The sequence below is a fragment of the Suncus etruscus genome, chromosome 5, assembly GCF_024139225.1.
Source record: "Suncus etruscus isolate mSunEtr1 chromosome 5, mSunEtr1.pri.cur, whole genome shotgun sequence".
Taxonomy (NCBI): Eukaryota; Metazoa; Chordata; class Mammalia; order Eulipotyphla; family Soricidae; genus Suncus; species Suncus etruscus.
Genome location: NC_064852.1, coordinates 566499 through 579412, shown reverse-complemented (window position 1 = coordinate 579412; position 12914 = coordinate 566499).

The window sequence follows — 12914 nt, the reverse complement described above, 5'->3', positions numbered from 1 at the left end:
TCAAAGCTCATACTTATTTATGTTTGTTTGTTTGGGGCCACACCCTGTGGCACTCAGGGGTTGCTCCTGGCTTTATGTTCAGAAGTTACTCCTGGTAGGTTGGGGAGAACATATGGGATGCTGGGGGTTGAACCTGGATCGGCTGCACGCAAGGCAAACGCCCTACCTGCTGTGTTATCACTCTGACCTCAAAGCTCCTATTTCTTATTTTTAGCTGCGTGCATGAGTGTGCCTACTTCCTGTGTGTGTGAGTGCACTCACACATGAGCAGACACACATGTTTTCCATACTCCCTGATTGCATTTCTGTATTTGACTGTTGTCCTCACTGTGGACTCTCTCTCTCTCTCTCTCTTTCTCTCTGATTTTAGGCCATACCTGGTGGTGCTCAGGGCTTACTCCTGGCTCTGCACTCAGGGATTAATCATGGTGCACAAGGGGAATATATGTGGTGCTGAAAATCAAACCTGGGTCAGCCACATGCAAGGCTAGTCCCTTACCCACTGTACTAGCTCTCTAGTTCTGTGGGTTTTCTCACCTGAGAAGTGGGAGAATAATCATTAATAATAATAACAACTATAATAATAAAAGTCAACTTCTCTATTTTTCCCTTTGGCCAGGAGCGGGATTCCTGGGAGAGGCAGGACGCCATAAACCTTAGGCCAGTGGTCGGCAAGCTGCAGCTCTCGAGCCACATGTGGCTCTTTACACTTTTTGTTTTGTTTTGGTTTGGCTTGGTTTTTGGGTCACACCCGGCAGCGCTCAGGGGCTACTCCTGGCTCTGTGCTCAGAAATTGCCCCTGGCAGGCACAGGGGACCCTATGGGATGCCGGGATTTGAACCACTGTCCTTCTGCGTGAAAGGCAAACGCCTTACCCCCATGCTATCTCTCTGGCCCCTGCTCTTTACACACCCAGTAATGCTCAGGGGTTACTGCTGACTATGCACTTAGAAGTCGCTCCTGGATTGGGGGACCATATGGGAGGCCGGGGAATCGAACCGTGGTCCGTCCTAGGCTAGCGCTGGCAAGGCAGACACCTTACCTCTAGCGCCACCGCGCTGGCCCCTCTTTACACTTTTTAATGCGGCTCTTATGTGTGTTGGGAAGCCGCTCCAGGAGTCAGGGCTCTGCTCCTAGCCTCTGTCAATGCACGCTCTGTGTGGCTCTCAAAATAAATTTCAATCGTGGTTTTGGCGAGATTTGGCTCAGTTGAAAAAAAAAGGTTGCCCACCACTGCCTTAGGCAATGCTGTCCAGGTGTCAAATATGTTCAGGCGGGAAGAGTCCGGAAGAAGATGAGGAGGGCAGCTCTGGTTTTCTTCTCAAGCTAAAGTGTGGAAGTCTTTTGAGCTGGATAAAAGGCAGTTGAAACTTGGGTGTGAATGGCTAAAGAGATAGTACAAATGGGTAGGGTGCCAGCCTTGATGCAGCTGGCCTGGATTCCATATCCCATATGTTTCCCTGAGCACTGCCATGAGTAATTCCTGAGCACAGAGCCAGGAGAAAGCCCTGAGCATGACTGGGAGTGGCCCAACCCCTTCAACAAGCACCACAAAAAATATAAAAGGGAAGGAAGAGAAAGAAAGAGAGAGAAAGAAAGAAAGAAAGAAAGAAAGAAAGAAAGAAAGAAAGAAAGAAAGAAACAAAGAAACAAAGAAACAAAGAAACAAAGAAAGAAAGAAGGAAGGAAGGAAGGGAGGAAGAAAGGAAGGAAGAAAGAAAGGAAGGAAGAAAAAAGGAGAGAGGGAGGGAGGAAGGAAGAAAGAGGAAGAAAGGAAGGAAGGAGAAAGAAAGAAAGAAGAAAGGAAGGAAGGAAGAAGGAAGAAAAAAGGAGAGAGGGAGAGAGGGAGGGAGGGAGGAAGGGAGGAAGGAAGGTTTTTTTTTTGTTGTTGTTGTTTTTGGTTTTGGTTTTTGGGCCACACCCGGCATTGCTCAGGGTTTACTCCTGGCTGTCTGCTCAGAAATAGCTCCTGGCAGGCACGGGGGACCCTATGGGACACCGGGATTCGAACCAACCACCTTTGGTCCTGGATCGGCTGCTTGCGAGGCAAACACCGCTGTGCTAGCTCTCTGGGCCCAGGAAGGAAGGTTTTATTCGTTTTTATTTTTTGGGGGTCACACCTGGCAGTGATCAGGGCTTACTCCTGGCTCTTGCACTCAGGAATCACTCATGGCAGTGCTCAGGGAAACATAGGGGATATGGAATCCAGGTCAGCTGTGTGCAAGGCAAGTGCCCTGCCTGCTGTACTATCTATCGGACCCCAGGAAAGAAAACAGTTGGGTGCATTTGCAGAGGAGAGAAATCTTCCAGATAAAGGACTGCAAAGTGAGTGCTGCATTCTCCTTCTCCACCATCTGCATCTCCCCCTTCTCCTCTCCTCCTTCTCTTTCTCCTCTTCTCCCCTGCTTCTGCTCTTGTGTAGGGGGGGGGCAATAAAACAATATGCTCGGGTTTTCTTCTGGCAATTCTTGGACCATACATGATGCTGGAGATCTCAGGTTGGCCACATCCAGGCAACCCGGCTGTGCTATTGCCCTAGCCCCAAAGAGCTGGACTCAGGAAAATGGCTATGACATGTGTGATCTTTGAGTGATGCAAAGTGACTTCCATTGGCTGAGCACTTACTGCCATGCTTTGCTCTCCAGGCCTCTCCCTCTTCCACCTCTACTCCACCCCTACACAGAAAGAACACTATTAACTCTCTTTACAGCAGAGGGAGACACTTACAGGCACTTCATTTCAAACTCTATCATCCAGTCTCTAGAAACCTAACTCTTTTTGTTTGTTTTGTGCCTTTTTTTTTAAAAATTTTTTGCCACATCTGATGGTGCTTGGGGCTGACTCCTGCATTCGGAGATCACACCTGACAGGCTCAGGGGGCCATATTGGATGCCAGGGATTGAACCTGGGTTGGCCACATGCAAAGCAAGTACCCTCCCTGCAGTACTATAGCTCTGGTCGCTAGAACCCCAACATTTTCTTAGCATACAACTCCTTTACTGAACTCTATTCAGATTCACATAAAATAAAAACAGGATTCACATAAAATAAAAACTGGAATTAGACACACTAACTAGCCTTAGTGGTGGAGCACAAACTCTCTGGAGCCAGATGGTTTGAACATTGATCCCTGCCCGTTTATCTAGGTAACCCCGGTAAATTCTTCATTCCCCCATCCAGCCTCTGTCTCTTCATCTGTAAAGTGAGGATAAATCTACTTTCTGCATTTATGGAAATGTAGTAAATCAACTAATCAGAAAAGCCAGGGAACATGGCAGGCACACAGAAAACCATCAATAATATTGGGCATCGTCACTATGCTAAGTTCTTTTTTTCTTTTGTTTCGGGTCACACTCAGTAGTTTATTCCTGCCTCTGCACTCAGTAATTACTTCTAGTGGTGCTTGGGGGGGGGGGCAATGGGCTGCTAGGGATTGAACCGTGGTCAGCTGCATGCAAGACAAGTACTTTGCCTGTTGTATTATCAATCTAGTCCCTCAAGTTTCTTATGAAGGATGGGTCACGCACCAATCATATAATCAAATATTCTCCTGAATAATTTACCTAAGTTGCCAAGCATTATTTCAACCCAGAATTTGCTAAACTTCAAAGAGTTCAGAAATGAAATTACATTAGATAGCTAAGAAATAGTTCTTCCAGGCAGGAGAGATAGTATAGGTGTTGAGACATTTGCCTCGCGTCCTGCCAAGCCCAATTGGAATCCTCTGGCACAAGTCCTTGGAGTACCACTAGGGGTCACTCCGACATGCAAAACCAGAAGTAGCCCCAGAGCACCAAGTGGTTCTCCAAACAAACAAATATAAAAGCAAACTAAAAGAAAAGAAAAGGCAAAAAAGCTATCTCTCTTTCAACAAATCCTGACCCCTGCAGAAAAGAATTCAGTTAGGAGTGGACTTGGCGAAATGAGGATTAGCAAATCTAGTTCCTTCAGGATGTTTGATCTCTTCCCATGAGAGACTTGGTTCAAGTGGCTTTGCTTTTCTGAGCCTTGGTTTCTGTACCTGCAAAACAGGGATGGGGGATTGACACTATTTAACCACTCAGGGCAGTGGTGATGTTTAACCACATATTAAAAATGAACATTTGGGGGCCGGAGAGATAGCACAGCGGTAAGGCGTTTGCCTTAGACGCAGAAGGACGGTGCTTCAAATCCTGGCATCCCAACAGTCCCCTGAGCCTGCCAGGAGCGATTTCTGAGCATAGAGCCCTGAGCGCTGCCGGGTGTGACCCAAAAACCAAAAAATGAACATTTGAAAAAGTGTTGCCTTTAGTCTTGGCACCACAGAGGAACCTTTCTTGTCGAAGCTCTAAGCAGTCTCCATGCCCAATGCCATCCGTATCTGGCAGGAACAGGGCCTCCCCACCCTCACCCCATCCACAGTAGGACACGGACATCTCATCCTTGAAGGTGAACTTGACCGTCTTCCTCCACCTGAGTCCTGGTTCAAGGCTCGGCTTAAAAAATGACTTTGAGTCACCAGAGCATTCTGTGGGAGCGCCCCCAGCAGAGGTTCACCCCGCCGGGGAGTAATTCTAGAAAGTAACATGAGCTTAGGAGCCAGCAGAGCCAGCCTCACATTTATATACTCTGACAGCTAAATTGCTGAGCAAGGGGGAAGTCAGATGAAAGCCATTTCAGAGTAAATCCGAAGTACAAGATTGAAACATTCCGGTTGGGACAAATGGGAAGGAGGTGCCGGGAAGAGACCCAGGTGGCACATGTGTCCCTCCCCACTCAGGACCCTCCATTTGGGTGTTACTATCCTGAGCATGTCCTATTTGAGTTGGGGAAGGCCAAAGGGACATGGGTGCCATGGAACGGCCGCAGGCAAACTCTGCGCTTTTCTTTGCTTCTCCTCAGTGCCCTAGTAGGTCCAGTGTGGCTCTGTCCTTTAAATTGGGCCACTGGGGAGTGGATAGAGAGAGCTTTAGTCTCAAGACTAGACAGGTCTGAGATAAAATCCCAACCATGCCCCTTCCTGGCAGGCAGAACTTGAGAAAGTCGCAGGGGAGACCACCCTGAGCAGAAGACATGAGGCATGTGTGATTGCACTTTCTCGGCCTCAGAGCATGTGACAAGAACCTGCCATTTCTGCCATGCACTGTGCATGCTCGTGCAGACACCCACCACATATATGCTGGTCAGCAGGTACTTAGGAAACATTTCCACCATGCCAGTCTTCAAACCAGAGACACACAAAAAACTCCAACCTAACACCCAACAGAGCCATCTGGGCATGGCCGTAGTGTGGGTGTTTCTCAGTGGGCATCTAGATGCTCCAGGCTAGGAGGAGGGGCAAAGAATCTTGGGAGCATCCTATCATGAGTGGGAGGCCAAGAGGACCAGGGGAAAGGGACCCAGTGGGAATCAGGGCTCGTGAGTGCTTGGTTGGGACAATGCCTGGCGTCTCGGCAGGGAGGGCTGGAGGGAGGACGTAGGTCATAGAAGGCCAGGAACAAAATCAAGGACTTCAGGGTTCTTTGCAAAGCTTTGTGTCTGTGAATCCACACTGCTCCTGGAGCTGCAGGCTTGTGCGGATCTAGCAGGGCATGGCACTTGAGGATTCAATCTTGAGGCTAAAGAGGGTACAGTAGGTAAGGCACTTCCTTTGTTCATGCACCACATCTGGTTTCCCAGAGTACCACCTGGAGTGATCCATGAGCTCAGAGCATAGCTGGGTTTGTGACCCCCAAATCACAAAACAAAAGCAAGCCCCAAAAATGACTTCAGGTTTGAAGTCAGGTGGCCCAAGTGGGTATCTGGTTGTATTTTGGGTTGTGGAACAAACAAGGGGCAAACTCTAGTCTTATTTTCCTTGACTGCCTTTTTGACATCTAAGGAAAACCCACTGATGAGCGCTGTGATGGTTCCAGGAGACCAAGGAGCAAGTGCCAGGTCAAAGCTTGGCACCAGCTTGCCAACCAGGAAGTGCTCAGTCACTGTGTGGGAGCATGGAGGCCTGAGCCATCTAGGGCTATGTACACCCTTCTGAGAGGATTCAGCCCTGCCTATGAGATTTGAAGCCGATCTCTCTTCTTAATCTTTTTCCCAGCAGAGGGGAGAGAAGATTTAAAAATAGGCTCCACTGGAGTAAGCCTTGGACTGCTGATGAAGTATTTTCCAATAGTGAGACCCCCTGGAAGACTTCTAAGCATGTAGAGAACATGTTGGAGGTTTGGGATGAAGACTTGAGGACAGATTTGAAGGGGAGTCCTTTGCGGAGTGTTGAAGGGAGAGGAGTGACAGCAGTGAGAGGTCCAAGGCAGCCACAGAAGCAGGAAGGAACGTAATAAAAACGAATCATGTGTTACTCTATTGGATTATAATATGAGCATTTGAGGGAGGGCGAGGCACACTTGGTGATGTCCAGAGGCTACTCCAAGCTAGTGCTCCTGGGCCACTCCCAGTGGTCTGGAGACCATGACTTCCAGGATTGAGTCCAGGTGTCCTGCATGCAAAGTATATGCTCTGACCATTGAGCTCTCCAGCCTTGCTCTGACCGTTGAGCTCTCCAGCCTTCTATATAACCATTTAAAGCTGGCTTATGTGCTGAGTGCAGGTTTTGCATACAGGAGTCCCAGGTTTGATTTCTGCATATTTTCTTGAGCACTGCCTGGAGTAATGTCTGAGCACGGAATTGGGAGTAGCACAACTCTAGTTGTGGCCTCAAGTCCAAAGCAAACCCAAAGAAGTGTAATAATTATGTATTCCTATAGCGAATGTTGTAAGTCAGCCCCTGATGAGGTTGACTGATGGAGGGATGGAGGATGAGGCCTTTCTCCTCCAGCTCGGCCCACACCCTGTTCAGTCAGTGGTTCTGAGGTGAATGCGGTGGGAAGAAAGCCAACAGGCAGTCAGGCTTCCGAAGAAAACAGCTCTTTATTCGTGAAGAGGCCGAAGCCAAAAGGCCTAAGAATAGGCCCCAGGAAAAAAGCCCCCTGCCTTCCACAGACCCTTGCTTTTATGCCCCAGAATCAGGTACCACCCAATGATGGGATCAGGTATCACCCAATGGTGGGAGCAGAATCAGGTACCACCCTAGGGTGGGTGCAGAATGCCAGGTCACACTCTAGGGTAGGGTACAATCACCGATCAGGGTAGGGTCAGTAACATAATAATCCCATAAAAATGTTTACATACACAACAGCAAACACCTCCAGGGGTCTCAAACTCGAGGCCCGCAGGCCGCAAACGGCCTCTGTACAACATTTTGTGGCCCTGCCTTAGAAGAATCTTTTTTTGTTTTGTTTTGTTTTAGTTGTTTGGGTCACACCCCCAATGTTCAAGGCTTACTACTGACTTTGCACTCAAGGATCACCCCGACTTTGCCTCCTGCGGCCCCCAGGTAAATTGAGTTTGAGACCCCTGGTTAGACATATATGTCACCTTCACATTTGTACACACACATTAGTCTGATGTTGTACATAATCATATCTGGTAGTACACATGTCGTATGATGGCAAATAGCATCATGTGGCTTACGTAAGTCAAGCTCATGGTTTAGGAGACAGAACGTGAGGACCAGAAGCTGACTTCTGGGTTTCTAGGGTTTTTTGGTCTATGTTGTTCCAAAGACAAGGAACACTGCAGTGCCTGAGGAGAGCCGGGGGACTGTTGTTTCATTTCCGTGTAGGAGGGGACTATACAGGAGGAGGTGGCTGGTAGCTGAACTATCTGCGTGTGCGTGTGCGTGTGTGTGTGTGTGTGTGTGTGTGTGTGTGTGTGTGTCTCAGAGGAAAGGCTGGGGACAGAGCCAGGCACTTCAGGATATCAGGTCAGAAATGAGGGTGGAGATAAAGCAGTGTCCAGGGTTTAGTCCACAGTGAATAAAAGAAAATTGTTTGTAGGCTGGAGCTATAGTATAGTGTCTAGGACGTTTTCTTTGCAGTGCCCCCTCCCCCCAGGTTCAATCCTTGGCATCCCAGATGGTCCCATGAGTACTCCTGAAGTGCAGAACCAGAAGTAACTCCTGAGCATTGCTGGGTGTGGCCCCAAACACAACAAATAGAAAAGTCGTCCAGTTTATTGAGGGGGGGGTGGCAAAGAATTCTGGGCAAATTCTTTTTGTTTTATTATTATTATTTTATCTTACTTAGCTATAGCCAGGAATTACTATATATAGTAATAATAATATATAATATATAGCTAAGCTCAGGGATTATTCCTGGCTTGAGCGCTGAGATCATTCCTCATGATGAGTACTTGGGTTTGAACACAGCCTGGCAATGTGCAAGACCAGCGCCTTACTACTGTCTATCTCTCCAGCCCTTGAAAATATTCTTAATTTTTGTTTTGGGGACACACCTGGAAGTACTCAGGGATTACTCTTGGTTTTCCTCTTCAGGATCACTCCAGGTGGGATTAGGGGACCAGATGGGATGGCAGGGATCGAACCCTGGCTAGCCACATCCAAGGCAAGTGCCCTACCCACTGTACTCCAGCCCCTGCGAATCCCTTTCTCAGTAATGAAAGATTGCTCCATGACTAGTGCTAAAACAGAAGCCTGGAGTAAAAAAGCAGGAAGGCACATTGACGGCCTTGCAGGGGTGAGGCTGGGTGGGAAGACATCTACGGGCCCTGGGAGGTGGGGTTCGTGGAAAGGATTGTGCAGCTGGAAGGAACATCCTGTGCAGAGACATGGGGTCTGGGAGATTGCCTCGTGCTTGGGTGTTCCGTCTGATTAGGAGGGGGCTGGATGTTGGGGTGAGTGTATTTTGCAGAAGGTCTCAGACTCCTGGCTAATCCTGTGGGTAGAAGTATCTGGAAGCTACCAGATACTTACTCTTTGAGCCGAGAAGGGATGGCCATACTCAATCCTGGCTCAGGGGGCCATTCCTGGCAGTGCTTGGGGGACCCTATGTGGTGCTGGGAATTGAACCAGCATTGGTTGTGAGTCAGGCTAAGTACTATACTATCTCTCTAGCCTCTGCTCCTCCATTTCTAATTTTGCCTCAAGCTTGGAAAGATCACAGAAACATCATTCCGTGTCATCAGTTACCAGTCACGTAAAGTTGATCAGAGAGGAAGGAAGATACAGTCTCAAGTCAGAGGATGAATTTTGACAGATCTGTGCTTGCCTTTCCTCTCCACCCGTTTTGTTTGTTTTGGGGCCACATTCTGCAGTCCTCAGGGTTTCTTCCTGGCTCTGTGGTCAGGAGAGACTCCTGGTATTGCCGGGGGACCATTATGGGGTGCTGAAGATTGAGCCTGGGTCAGCCATGTGCTGGGCAAGTGACTTATGCACTATACCAGGGATTGGCAACTTGTGGCTCAAGAGCAGCATGCGGCTCTTTTGAAGCTTTGCCCTGGCTCTGACATCAGGGCTGATAGCAGGGGGCAGAAGCAGTAGCACTTAAATATTTTAATTGGCTATTAATATACACAAATATATTTTACATTGCTAAGTGAAAAAGTTCCTTTTTTTCTTCAGATCGACAGCTAACTGCACCATCCTGTATACAGCATTAAGAGAAGAAACAATGTATGCAGTGCTATATTTATTTTAAATGTTGCAATGGTTTTGTGGCCTCCAGGCTTTCTTTTCCTTCGGAAACACGTCCAAGTGGATTTTTATGTCTTAAAGGTTGCCAACCCCTGCACTATACATATCTTTCTCCAGCCCTTATGTTTTTGCTTTTGGGCCACATCAGGCAATGCTTGAAGATTACTCTTGACTCTGTGCTCAGAAATCACTCCCGGTACTGCTCCAGGGACCATTTGGAATGCTGGAGATTGAACTCGGGTTGGCCACATGCAAGGCAAATGCCCTCCTTGCTATGGTGAGACTCTACTCCCTCTGCTCTTTTTAGTTCTAGAATTCAAAAGCCCCCCCCCCTTCAGACACTACTAAAAATATGCCTGAGAATGAACCTAACCCAAAGGAAAACACAATCGATAGACAGATCTCAGGGTTGGACAGATAATAAAGAAAAGAAAGGTTCGCTTTGCACACCATGGACCAGGGTTTGATCCCTGGCTTACCACATGGTGTCCTGAACTCCATTAGGAGGGAGTCCCTCCTGCCAATGTGACCCCCAAACCCAAACCTAAACCAATAGATTCCTGACCACGTATCATTTATTGTACATAGACTTTTCAGTTCCACGTGCCGAAACATTTCCTGTTGGGGAGTTGGAAGAGTTGTTTCTGGACCAGAGTTCTGGCTGACTTGGTCAGCACTGCTGAGGCTGGAAGAGAAGCAGCTCTGGCTTACATGATTGCCAGAAACTCTTCCTCAGTTTGGAGTCTTGCCACATGCCTTGCATGGAACAAGTGTTGGGGCCCAAGACAAGTTGACAATACTCAGTGCCTGCCGTTCATTCCCTCCCTTAACTGCTTGCTGCTTATTTTGGAGGGCTATACCCAGCGCTGCTCAGAAGTGACCCCTGGTTTCAAAGAGGGGCTGGCTGTGTGCATGGCAAACTCCATATACTAGGTCCTCTCTGCTGCCCTTTTTCTTTTTGGGAGGGCCACATTGGGGGTGCTCAGGGGTTACTTATGGCTCTGTGCTCCTGAATCTTAGAGGGTTGCCAAGGACTGAACCTCGGTTAGCCGAGTGCAAAGCAGGCATCCTTCTTGTGGTGCTATTGCTCTTGTCCCTATGCTGTTTTTTGACTCTGCTCTTAAGACTAGCTCATTGGCCACCACCGAGAATTAAGAAAGGCACTGTCTCTCATGGAATGTTGTGTGGAGTGGGGGTTGCTGCATTTACCAAGGAGCGGGCCAGATGACAAATCTCTTCAGCTTTGAGTCGTCAGATCTGTCGAATTAGAATTACTCAGCTCTACTGTTCTGCAGTAGGAAAAGCAGTCATGGGGGATATGGAGTGGATGGGCATGGCTGCGTTCCAGTAAACGTTTATTTATGGCCACTGACAGTTGAAATGCACATAATTCGCGTGTCATAAGATAATATTCTTTTGACCTTCTTTAGCCATCTCAAAAACACGAAAACCACTCAGCTTGTCAATCAACACAAAAGAGGCTGTGGGGTAGTCGGCACGTGTGATGAACCCCGGATGTGGTGTTTATAGAGGACCTGGGTTCTACCTCAAGACTTCTTTCTCCCTACTCTGCATTCCTGGCTCCACCATGTTGTTTCTGCATTTCCATGTTTTCCTTCCGGACAATAAGCAGTGTAGAGCTGGTCACAGCTCTTAAATATCTCAGTTCTGTTTCATCAGTGAATATCCACTGAAATTTCCAATGTTGGGGATGAAGCCGAGAATGAATTTCTGCTCACAATGAACCACGTTTTCACTGAAACAATAAAAAAGGATAAAATGTAGATACCATGTGAGGTAGTGAAGAAAAAAACTGACTATGGATTGATGGGGACTGGCATAAAACTGTTTTTGGTTTTGGGGTCACTCCTTGCCTAGACTTAATCCTGGCTCTGCAGTCAGGGATCTCCTGACTGCAAGATGTGGGGAGCATGATATGGGGCCCCTATGATCTCTTCATTCCTTTCCTTCACACAAGTGAGATACAAGGAGGGCAAGTCAGTGCCTTACCTGCTGTCATTTTAGAAAGGGCAGACGGGATGGTGTCTTGATCACTGACTTTTGAACAAAACCAGGAATAGTTGGGACTGGAGCATTAGCATAGGGAGTAGGCCGTTTGCCTTGCATGTGGTCAGCACTTGGTTTGATCCACCGCATTCCATATGGCCTCTCCCCAGATCCTGCCAGGAGTGATTTCTGAATGCAGAATGCCTGAGCACTGCCAGGAGTATCTCCCCAAAGTAAACAAAAACCAGACATGGGCTCTGGAGCTGCCCAAGTAGAGACCTGTCAGAGGCGCTGCCTTGAAGAGCAAGGGGAGCAAGATTGGGGTGGCTGCAGTACAGGCAACGAAGGCAGGACTAGCCCTGTACGCCCGCCCTCTAAATCTTGCAGGTCTCTGCATCTCACTTGTATGTGGAGGAAGAGATCATGCTCTGGCTCAGGAGGGCAGGGATGACTGAGGTTGTTGAAGGACTCGCGAGGAGCAAGAGAAAGAGAAAGCGAAGAGAAATCTATGATAGGCTCAGATTCTACTTTAGAAACAATTACATACAGGAAACACTTGACCCCAATTATTTTTTCCATACGGGGTGTTGGGAATCGAACACAGGTCGACCACGGGTAAGGCATGCTCCCTACTCATTCATTGTGTTAACTCTCTGCACTCTGAAACCCAATCTTTTTTTTTTTTTTTTTTTGTGGTTTTTGGGTCACACCCAGCAGTGCTCAGAGGTTATTCCTGGCTCCATGCTCAGAAATTGTTCCTGGCAAGCACGGGGGACCATATGGGATGCCGGGATTCGAACCGATGACCTTCTGCATGAAAGGCAAACGTCTTACCTCCATGCTATCTCTCCGGCCCCTGAAACCCAATCTTTTAAGAAACCAGCTATGCTTGCTGATTCAGAAATTAATTGTTCCTGGGCCCGGAGAGATAGCACAGCGGTGTTTGCCTTGCAAACAGCCGATTCAGGACCAAAGGTGGTTGGTTCGAATCCCGGTGTCCCATATGGTCCCCCGTGCCTGCCAGGAGCTATTTCTGAGCAGACAGCCAGGAGTAACCCCTGAGCACTGCCGGGTGTGGCCCAAAAACCAAAAAAAAAAAAAAAAAAAAAAAAAAAAAAGAAATTAATTGTTCCTGTCTTCTAAAAAGAAACAGGGTTTTTCAAGAGTTTGAAAAAATCTGCAAGTTTCTCCTCTTTAAACATCTCCAGGACTGAGACGTGAATAACAGAAAAATCAATTAGGTTGTTATATTTGATAAAACAGGAGCTGAGATTCAGATTATTTTCTCCTAGCTCTCTGCTGGACATTTGATCACCCCTGGATAGAGAAAAATGCTAAGTGGCATAACTTCTAGGGAAAACAGCAAACCTTTCACCAGACTGCT